General features: G+C 33.5%; 1 long non-coding RNA gene across 1 annotated transcript in view; it reads right to left on the reverse strand.

Moving 5' to 3' along the window:
• LOC112126134 overlaps window positions 1-12323 on the reverse strand; it is a 129505-nt gene that overhangs the window by 54296 nt on the left and 62886 nt on the right. The window contains exon 2 of the long non-coding RNA XR_002909786.1: window positions 8805-8860. This is a non-coding gene — a long non-coding RNA (uncharacterized LOC112126134). The remainder of the gene's footprint in view (window positions 1-8804; window positions 8861-12323) is intronic.

The raw sequence follows: 12323 nt of genomic DNA on the forward strand, positions 1-12323 counted from the left end.
TATATATATATTGTAAATACTAAAAAGGGAAAGGGCTCAACCTATTTTTGTCATTTTGAATAATCCATTTACGTTTTCGTAGTCAATTGACCAAGTTATTTCTTTCAATCAATTAATTATTCTTTCTAAGGTCTTGGTTGAGATAAAAATTTCAGTGTCACGAGCGGGATTCGAACCCACGACCTTTGGCTAAATACGCCGCTATCGTGACTTCAATCCTATCGGGCACCAACTCTCAAGTGGCAGAGTACCAGCGTATTTAGCCGAAGGTCGAGGTTCGAATCCCGCTCGTGACACTTACTTTTTTTAATAAAAACCAAGACCTTGGAAAGAATAATTAATTGATTGAAAGAAGTAACTTGGTCAATTGGCTACGAAAACGTAAATGGATTAATATTTTAAAAGAAAAAGAAGTATCACTTCACGAAACCTCTTCCGATGGCCACTTCATAAGTCGCTGAGAATCCAGTCCGATTACACGACATTTGAAAATGGCAAAAAGAGGGAAAATTCGAACGGTTCTAGGTTGAGATGGAGAGTTTTTTTTTTTTAATCTCAACTAAAAACCTTAATTAATTGAAAGATATTAATTGGTCAAGCGGACTACGAAAACTAGTGAATTTATTAAGTTAAAATGAAGTATCACTTAACTAAAAGCTCTCTGTGGCCATTTCATTTGTCGCCGAGAATGAAATAGATTACAGGACATTTGAAAAATGGAAAAAAGGAGGGAAAATTAAAAAAGATGAGGTTGAGATGGAAAGTTAGTGTCCGAGTGGATCGAAGTCACGATACCTCAAGTGGTAGAGGAGCGGCGTATCTAGCCGAAGGTCGTGGGTTCAAATCCCGCTTGTGACACTGACTTTTTTATCTCAACTAAAAACCTTAATTAATATCTCTTAATGTCACAGAATTTTTTGAACGATGAATTGTACAATAGTATACTTTTAACTATACAACTGGGAATGGAAGACATCTTGCAAACATTTTTACAGTTATATATTTTTTCCGCCTGCTTGTGGGATCGACCCCCCCCCCTTTCACTTAAAAAGCTGTTTGTATTTTAGAAGTTAAGGGGATCGTAACAGCCTGCAGAACTTGCTCAAATCCAGCTTTATATTCTGACACCAACTGGAGATTGTAAACGAAGTGGGACGCGCCCTATTTGTCACAGTCGACAAATTCCCAAGCCCATTTTAGGCAAAATGTTCAACAATGGTGTTCAAGGCGGTCGAATCCGTTTTTACCCCCAGGTCTTTATATTTTATTTAGAGATTTTATTCTTTCGACCGATTCGTTGACATCATTTCCTAAGAGTGCGTCCGAAAAGTTCAACCCTTTTATATTGAGTTTTACATTGTTTTAGTCGACTTAACGCCGGAGTTATGAGTTGTTCTTTGTCCATGAATGATAAATGATTAAATGGCAACATAAAATACTAAAAGTATAATTAACTCATAAACTTTCTTCTACAACATTAAGAATTAAATAGATGCTTCTAGTTCTGTTTAAAATATTGATTTCATAAATTATATTAAACTTTGTTGCTTGCTTTAACAGACGCTTTAATAATAAACCTTAAAATCGGACTAAATAGATTTATTAAAGTTTTTTTGATAAAAAATATATAGAAAAATATATACAAATATAATGCGCGGATTGCTAATATCAATAAATACATATCAGTGTATAAAAAAATGATATATCGTAAAGCCGGATTTAATTGTTGCATTATCGACCCGTATTTAAGAACCGTTAATCTGCGAAGCGTGCAAACCGATCACGTTATGTTTATAAGCTCGCGGGTTTGGATATAGGATTTAGCCGAAGGCCGTTTATTCCCATGTTAGAAATGTTTATCAACAATCCTTTCCAAACTGGCTCAGGAGAAACATATTTTGATACAGCCAAGTTTCGATCCAGAGCAAAATAAAAACACCGAGTTCGACGTTTGGCGGGGGCTGAGCCACTCCGCTAAAACAATATTGACACTAGAAATTACAACCATGGGGCTTTAATTTGATTTTCGATAAATCTGCGCCGACGGCTCATCGACATCGGATACGACTGTGGGATTGCTTTCCTTAGAAAATGTGGGTAAACTGAAATGGCGGTAAAAAATGGTCATTTTAAACGGGAAAAGAAGGAGAAAAATCATTTCCTCGGGGACATTTACCTTTACTTTTAATAAATAGTTTCAAATTTGGCAGATATATAGTTTAATCTACATAACCAAAATTATTAATATTGAATATCATTCAAGTACACAACAAAGCTTTGTTTCTTTTTAATAAAGACAATGTTTTGTTTAATACTTTTGATATTTAATTTAAACGAATTTGAACGTAATCATAAAAGAACAACGTGATTTAATCAATCGTGTGAATTACACTGTTTTATTTCCAGTAGTGTGTGTTGAAAATGAATGTATTTATTGGCGTAAATGTGTAGTGTGAAAGGGCCAATAGCGGAATATTGATTACCCCATCGACCCTCATTTAGGGTAGTCACAAAATAGGTGTTAAGTGTGTGGGGTTTAGTGACAGTTAGTTAATGATTATATTGAGACCGTGAGATGATGTGGGTTTAGAAAAATCTTTTCTTTATCATGCCAACGTTTCGATCTTTCTGGAGACCATCTTCAGAGCTTGGGATTTATAAACATTGTTTAAATTATACAAATACATATCAGATATTCATATTAATATGAATTTGTATAATATAGAAATTTTAGGTTTAATCAAGGTATTTGTACTCTCTCAGTGTGTTTTCTGTGTAGATATGTCATTGTTTGTCGTGTTGAGAGTGTTAGTGAGATATTGATGTGTTTTCTTTACGTTGTGTTGAGTTTTGAAGAAGTGGAGAAGGAAGTTGGGATAGAAATCCATTTTTTTATACGAGGAGTCGGCTTCTTTGAGGTGAAAGGTGCCGTCAAAGGGAAAAAAATGGTAATGGTTTGTCGTTCTGGCCTGGGTAGCCTTTCAGGATTACTATAGACTGGGATTATTAGGGAAAGGAAAGATAATTTTTTGAAGAATTAGATTACGTAGAATTGTTAGATATGCGAAGTGTAATGACCGTTTTGTACGTTGTATTATATATGTTTTTGTATTATATGTATGTTATTGATATTGAATTTGACTAATGTTATTAGCGTAGCTACGACATTACATGTGTCTGTTCTGTAATTGATGCTGTGTTTATCTCTGTTGATGTAAACCATTTCTAAAAAGTTACATTTATGTTGTTTTGTTCTGTGTTTAATATTTTTTGATTGTAGAAAACAAAGTCGAGTTTGTGTTCAAAATGGTGGGTAGCCAGTGCTTTTTTTGTTTGGGTATTTTGCAATTATAGATATGTTGTTTTAACCTCTTTTCTAGATATTGGGATGTAATTCGGATGTATGTTGCCGGACAATTTATACAATTCATTTTGTAAATAACATTTATTTGTTACTGTTGGAGATCGTGAAATGAGGTCTGGTGTGACATAGGTTCAGAAACACATTTTCTTTATCGTGCCAACGTTCCGATCTTTAAATTCACTAATTTCGTGGTCCGCTTGACCAATTAATATATTCCGATCTTTATTGAGATCATCTTCAGGGCTCAATTTGTTTGTTTTGTGTGTACATGTGCCATTATTGTGTGTCGTGTTGAGCGTCGAAACGTTGGCACGATAAAGAATATGTTTTTGTGAACCTACGTCATACCAGACCGCATCTTACGATCTCCAAATAACTAATGGTCACTAAATACCACATTTATTTGTTACTGGTGTAAAGGGTCGAGGAGGAATATCGAGTACTCAGCCACCTAACTGAGGAAATGTAATTAAGTAAGAATCTATTTGAGAGTGAATGAGAATGGGTTTGGATTTACGAACTGATTTCGTTAAGGGCAAAAATGTTCAAGTGTTGGTAGTCCCTGGAGCCCAACTTCGGCCACTGGACGTTTAAGACCGAGGTCTGATCCCGGACTGCCAACACAAGGGTGATTCTTGAGACCTGCCGGTAATTTAGTGTAAATTACATAGCTAGAATTGTCGGTGCATGCGGGAAGTAATAGGCTTAATTCTATACATGCGTGTATACAATTTGAACTTATATAAATCAGTAATCAGTAAAGTAGGCGAATGCCGAAATGAATCTGACAAAAAAAAAAAAAAAGAATTAGCTTACAAGGTTGGACGACGGTCACCCGTTTGTCATTGATTGAATAAACATTGACCGGTTTATTTATACTATTTGCGTAAAATAATCCTTCCTCAGCGATATTTTCCTACGACCCCTGTCCGACAACCAAGCAGAGATAAACGTCGCATAAATGCTTTAAAGGGGAGGAAAGCGTTACCGATGGCAGCACCGAATGGTTATCAATAGACGTTTTGCAACAATACCACGGTCGGTCGAGTGGAGAGGCGGTACACAAGTTTTCAATAGCATAGCAATCCTTTTCAGATGAAAGACGACATAGTCAACAAAACTGTTATAAATGGGGTTCCGTGCAATTGAATGGAAGGGCTTTTTTTAAGTAATTCGATTTCTAAATATCCTTCACGGCTTTGTTGTAGTACGACAATTGTCTAGAATTTCTTGTGCACGCCTCATATTTTCTTTAAACTCTGATTCAACTTAGCGAGAATTTCTTTTATAAAACAAATTAGTTTTTTTTATTTAAAAAATAGGAGTAATAAAATTATTATTAAGGACTTTAGGTTATTTGATATGCCTAGAGGATTGTACAAAGTTTACCCTTTCTTGGACGTATTTATAAAATAATGTTACTTTTATAATACAAATGTTTATTTTATTTACGCCTTAATATTAACTTGTTGGCATACTTTGGTTTATTAGGCCAAATCCGATCCTCTAAGTGAAGCCGAACTTCATCTCGTTTATACCAAGTTTAATTTAGACTTACAAGAAAGTCTGATTAATCAGAAACCGTCTATCGTATTTGTTTAATTCAACGCTTAATAATCAGCAAAATCATTCCTATTCTTTAAAAAAATCAAAACAGGTGAAAATTCTGATTTTCTCTAAATTCGCTTTTATAAATTCTTTATACATAAGTGCTAGTATGTCTCTTATGTATGAGTTTTATTGGATCATGTCTTCTTTTCGCTTTATTGGTGTCCAAAATTAGCTTCCAAATATCAGCACTGGGGTTGCCATCACTTTGTAAAATTAGAGCTCGGAGATTGGTGCCTCTCATTCTTTGAAACTGTGCAATCTTTGTGCTACTATTATGTTATCAATGATGATTTTTGACCGCATTGAATACTTACTCTCCTACCACTTTGGTTTTGATCGAGAAAATTTTGAATCATATGCCATCGTATTAGGTTGAGAGTGAAAAGAACACACGAATCATTTCATTTCTATAACCCCTGATCGTTCCCAGACAGAAGCGTTTTGAATGTAGGCCCATTTGGATATAGGAGTACGCCCGGAGTTGTTTCTTCACACAACAGTCCATATCGATGTAGATGTTCAAAAGTAAAGGTGATAGACAGCATCCTTGTCGGACTCCTCGATTAAATTCTAACGGGCTAGTATTTTAGGATTTCAGTCTTCTCATATAGGTTCTTTATCTGTCTTACGAGCTGTTGTAATTGCCCCTATGATCCATGATGTTCCATCATTTTTACTGTACATTCTATTCATATATCTTGTTTTTTTTTTTTTTGTTGTTTTTTTACAAATAATGAAAAATAAATCGTTATTGCACTTTTCAAATGTTTTTTTCTACATCTAATTAAAATGGAATATATGGTAAATAAATTCTATCGTAAATTACAGACAAAAAAGTCTCCGAAAGTTAGTTGTCCCAAGGTGGAATTGAAAATTGAATATTTGAGAAGTTTTTATGTCACAGGAAGCATAACACGATATAAATTATTGTTATTTTATTTATTTATTGCATAAGTATTAAACATATTGACATGTATATGGGCAGGATGCAGTTAACATCATACAGTAACTATTTTAAATTACTTTGCTAAGTCACTCGGTACCTACATAATTTATGACATAGTGGCGTAGGTAAGAAGGCAAATATATTTTTTAGCGAGAAACAAAGATGATATTCGTTATTTGTGCCCCCGTAAACTCCTGAATACAAGTTTTTGGGAAAATCAGCATATATTTTTCCCTCGAAATTTTCGCCTTCCAAATCCTCTCATTTTATCGAAAATAACAAAAAAAGACGATAATTTTGTATCGACCCCGCGGATCTACGGAACTGAGATTTAGAACTCTCTCTCAACTACACACAATGGGACAACTTTGGCCTCCGTAAATACATAAATTAGAACCGGCGGTAGAAAATGAAACGGTTGGGTGGTTTTATTGATCTCGTCCTTATTTGTCTCATTTATAATGGCATAACATCTAAATGTATTTGGCATAGGTTGAAATATGAACAACTCACCTTTTCTCGGTTGTCATGTCGTAGAAAGTGGATAAAATCCAGAAAGGTTATAAATTTTTAAATGGAAATCGGACATCAGAGAGAAAAAACTACCCATCGCTAATACCAGCCAAAAGGTCTATTTTTTATTTGCGCTGAAAATCCGTTTTTAATCGTTTTACATGGCGCTTAAAACAAGTCCGATTCGATTTTTCAATTTTTCCTACTTTACTCGGAAGTGTCTTCTAATTTTTATATATTCTACGTCATTTAATATAATTTACTGATTATAACATATAACAACCTAGGAATACATGTAAAACGAATGCAGAAAAACGTTCTATATCAGGGCTTTTATAAATTCTTGTAGAATAATTTTAAATTATTGACAATTATTGTGGATTTAAATTTTTAATACTGTTACATACATTATTATTTTAAATTTAGGGTAAATGGGTGGGTGGACATTGGACACCAACATTGGATGGACTGCCACGATCTCGTTCAGTATAAATTTAACTCATAACAGTTAAAATAAACTGCGCAAAAATGAATAGGGATAGTTGTAATTTATTCTTATTCTACTAATTTTAATTTAATTGGCCGATATATTCTTGTTAGTTGGATAAAGCAAAATAGAAAGTGCAAATCAAAAACAAAAAAATTGTTAATCCTCATTTTTAAGAAGGACGTAGGTTTTAGAAAAACATTTTCTTTATCGTGCCAACGTTTCGATCTTTATTGAGATCATCTTCAGGGCTCTAAATGTTTGTTTTCTGTATAATTTTGCCATTCTTGTGTTACGTGTTGAGAGTGCCCACTAATCACTAATTTAAACAATGTTTATAAATCCCAGGCCCTATATATATTATATTTAGCAACAATAGAAGTAGAAATATATATAAACAAAAAAAAACACTGAGTACTATATTGAGGAAACAAAAGATGAACATTGTTTCTTAAATTTTCTCCTGACAAATTCCTCCGATTTTTTTTTCGAGAATCACAAAAACGGCGATAACTTTGAAACGACTCCGCTGATCTGCGGGAAACTTAGAAGGAGAACTTTACAACCCTCTAAATTACACGAAATGGCGGTACTTTGGTTTCCGTTAATAAATTAGAACCGGAGATATAAAATAAAATTTGTGATATGATTTTGTTCATTTCATCCATTTTTTTTTTTACTCGTAATACATAAAGATGGTTGAATAAAATCCAGATGAATTATAGATTTTTTAACGGAACACCGGTCATCGAACAGAAAAAAATTAATCCTGGTAAATCCAGTAGAAAATTGTTTAATTTTTGTTTGCAATAAAAATTCGTTTTTAATCATAGTATTTTTAAAACAAATCTGATTGACGCAAATGATACAACCAGCCACGATTGACGTGTGAAACGGCGCTATGTCCTACTAAACCCTCACGGCACATCCGTATCGCATGTTATAATCTGATCAAAGCGCCGTAAAACAGAGTATCCTTGATGACCTATTCCGGCAACACCTTTTTGTCATTGTCCTTGTATATTTCTTGGATAAGAATTAGTTTACAAAAGCCTAACAAATTAGTGTTAAATGTTAATGTACATATGTCGTGGAGATAAGAAAATGTATCAATTTTCTTTGCAGTACATTTTTATCAATGCAAAATTGATAGATTTTTCTTATTAAAATTTTTTCTCAGTGAAAAGGTTACAAAGGCATTTTTTTCTTTACTTTAAATGCTGGACTTTTTATTTCCTTAAAATACTTAAACCAATATGATAAAATTCTAATATTTTTACAGTGTAATTTGTCGTCGATCGAGAATGGCTAATTGAATTCCCTATAAATGAAATCTCACTTTCCTCCTGCTAGGTGTTAACCCAAAAACCAGTTTTCTCCTAATGGAAAGATATCGCATTTAAGTTACCCTCAGGCTGTACGGGTATCTCAGGATTCGGCTGAATTCTATTTTCTTCGGTCTTACTCTAAAAACATCTTCTGAGCACATATCTGAAGGTTTGCGTTTTCAAAACTATGATTGATTATTTAATTTATAATAAAAAAGCAACACAATACTGGATTTTTCTCGACTTCCTTGTACAATAAGGATACTCACCAAGCATTAATGTATCTATAATTCTGTTATTTATAGTTTGATAAAATAATGGTTTTCACTCTCTAAAGGAGGATTTTATTAATATAATTACAAACATTAAAAGAAAATCTCACCTACAAAGGAGGAATTTGATTTATTATGTCGTTTTACAACTTTCTAAATACAAAACCAATTGATTTTTAAATCGTACTGAACGAATAACCACTACGACCTCCGCAGAGATCATAAATTAAAACAGCTGCTTTTTTTTATGCATAAAAAAATACAAAATTGTAAAAAAAATTACCTTTCTCGAGAATGGCAGGGTTCATCATCCGTCATCTTGCACCCCTGCTCCGTTACCTGAAACAAAATTTCCTAATAATTCAATCTGTTCCGTTTAAAACAGATTTCAGGTTGTACCAGTAAATATTTGAATCTTTAAAAGCCTTGTAAATTATTAGCGTGTGCTCCTATTTGGAAATCGGAAATTGAGATAACAATAAATCTCCCCCTCTCGCGAGTTGTGTTTGAGAGTCTGCTTTTCCTCTCTCATTTTATAAAGCTTTTCCACGTTGTCGCCTGAATACGATAGCTTAAACATACGAAAATCAGAAGAGCACAATAGGTCTAAGGCACACACGACAGAATTTATGGCGAAACTTTGACGGAAGTTTAAGCGTAAATGCATTCCTCCCATTATTCACGTTTAGCGGGCTAAGAGTCTTTTCACCCCCTGGAGAATAAAAAAAAAAGCGATACGTTCTCATTCAAACCGGTGTTTGCTACTTTTATTTTTGCAATCAATAGGAGACAGCAAATCTGCATGGAAGATGGTTACAAAACAGAGAGATAGCTAGAGGGATAGAGAAAAATAAAAAATAGACAGAAATGGTTTTATTTTCAGTTTTAGATTGATGTACATGTATATATATATATANAATGAATAGGGATAGTTGTAATTTATTCTTATTCTACTAATTTTAATTTAATTGGCCGATATATTCTTGTTAGTTGGATAAAGCAAAATAGAAAGTACGACCAAAAAACCAAAAGTTGTAAGATCGAAACGTTGGCACGATAAAGAAAATGTTTTTCTAAAACCTACATCACACCAGACCGCATCTCACGATCTCCGAATAAAAATGAGTAATCTTCATTGTTACTATTCTTAAGTAAATCCTTTATTAAAAATGAGGATAAGCAAATGTTTTGTTTTTGGTTTCTATTTTTTATTTAGTCTTATTCAACTATAAAGAATAAATCGGTTAATTTAGATAAAATTAATAGAATAAGAATAAATTACAAATATCCGTATTCATTTTTGAGCAGTTTATTGATGAGAAAAGTATGGCATTAATAGAGGAACTGAGAATCGGGCAGTGGAAAGCTTAATCTTGCGCAGTTTAGTTGATCGTATTTGTTACTTTGCAAATGATTAATTATTGGCTTTATCCCTGATTTTTAATTAAGATTATACTTGACAATGATATATTGTTAGGTGTCAAGTTAATTTATTAAAAAATTGAAATATATGTATTTAGGATTAGTATGTTTATGAAATAGGACATTCGAAAAATAATTTGTGAAATGCCTTTACAANTCAAGCAAGATTAGATCCTGATTTTCCAATGGCCTATGTCAACCACCGCTTTGAAAACTGATTTTGAAGTAGGAGAAATTATCAAAGGGAGTCCTTTTTTAAGAGACTGAGATGGCCAAATGGTTGGGGGCACCGATTCATATTTGCGAAGATGGATATGAACCACGGCATTGCCAATGAAATTTTAATTTAGAATAATATTCAAAATGTATAGTTAAATGGCCGGGCTCCACAAGTATAGCAGGACTTAGCTAGCTTACAAGAGGACATGGGGAGCCGCTGGCGAAGCTATGGAGGCTGATTAATAACCTGAAGCTGGCCAGTGTTTGTGAAATGCCTTTGCAATATATCGGGTAATAAATAATATATTCTATAATAATCTAATATATATTTATAATATATATAATGTAAAATATCTGTTATATATTATATTATATATCATATATTACACATTATATATTATACATCTCACGATCTCAGAATAATCATTGACTAACGGTCACTAAACACCACACACTATGTATTACATAATATATTCTACATATTATATATTATATATCATTTATAATATCTAATGTATAATATATACATAGAATGTATAACCTAATATATTCTATGATAACCATTAATTGCCCCTTAATTTAATAAATTCAAACAGTCCTGTTGCAATCTGTTTACCGAGCTAGCTAGGCGATTATAGAAGCCGATTGTAGTTTATTTCCGTTTGATTGTCAATTTAACCTTGGTTGCTACTTCTATCTATTAATACCTGTCTCTTGTCTCACCGCACAAGTTATCTCAATTTGAATCAAGGCAATGTTACGATTTAACGGTGTGATTTCAAGCGTGGATTTTGAGTTTGTGCCAAGTTAATTATTAAGGTTCCTCCTTCACATTATTGCTTTTAAGCTTTACGCTAGAACCTCATTAATCAAATGTCGCCGTTACCCAGGACGTTCATTATGGAATTATTTTCCTGCTTGTTCACGGATTTCTCATTTTAAATGAACACCTTGTTTAAACGTTCCCCGTGTAATTCGGGTGTATCGGATTTTTGACAAAACGCTTCACGTTTTGTTTCCCATTTAAGATACGCTTAATTGCTTAATTGAAAGTCCGCCCCCTGACCCCGGCTCGTTATCGACCAACACGAAGAAATCTTTTAATGCCGAGAGAGAAGTTGGAAAATCGATAACGGTAACAATCTAACATTTTTCCCGAGCGATTTTATCAATTATTTGTACTTTACCCGTCAATAAATAGTCAAATGTATTAGTACAATAGGTGGAAGAAAAGCTTGGCCTTACTTAAAGCGAAAGCATTCCAATAAATTGGCTAGATAGCTAAGTCCAAGTCAAAGTGGGGAACATTCTCCGCATTGTCAAACCCCCCTTAGCCCGTAGAAGTAGGACGGTAAATATCGTACCTCATAGAACGTGACTAGCAGTTTATCCGGCTCCGCTCAGAAATTAGTTTATTCCACGTAGAATGAGTTTATTTCATTTTTCTCCTTTTATAAGCCTCTTAAGGAGGTTCCTGATGAAAAATTATGATTTTCAGCTTGGTAGGCTCTTTCACCAATGGTTTTCAATGTTATGGATGGAAATTTTCTTGAAATAAGACTCGTTCGAACGGCAAAATAAAATAAAAGAACAAGGCGTATATGGTTCATGCGATATTCAACCGCGTCGCCCCTGCCCTGGCTCAAAAGATAACATCCGACCCGTTGAAAACTTGGCTACATGAATAAAACCAACGAGGGCATGGGCTCGTTACGGGGCCTGGCTGGTTTTGGATTTCCTTCTGCTTTTGTGAATCATATTTTGTAACGTTGCGTATTCAGTTATGCTTTTGTTTTATGTAAGCAAGAAAAAAATTCAGTATTAATGATATTGCTTTTTATTTTACTATATTTTACGCTGCAAAACCTGAGCATCGATAATCATTTACGCCAGCTTGTATAATTCCACGTATTTTTTCATCAGTTACAACACTAATTTAACACGTTATACATATTCCATATCAACTGTTCCAAAAAATTAAAATGGAAAATAGATGTTTAAATGTGTTTCGACATCCCTCCATCTTCAGTGGTTAGACTGCGCGTTTCTTTGTATGTATGTTTTTAAGTTATAATGATTGACAGATATAGGATCGTAGAGCATCAAACTTCACATTATTAATTTTTATTTTACATTATTTCCCTCCCCCATTATTGCATAA

The sequence above is a fragment of the Cimex lectularius genome, unplaced genomic scaffold (genome assembly GCF_000648675.2).
Source record: "Cimex lectularius strain Harlan isolate CLEC.00 unplaced genomic scaffold, Clec_2.1 scaffold39, whole genome shotgun sequence".
Taxonomy (NCBI): Eukaryota; Metazoa; Arthropoda; class Insecta; order Hemiptera; family Cimicidae; genus Cimex; species Cimex lectularius.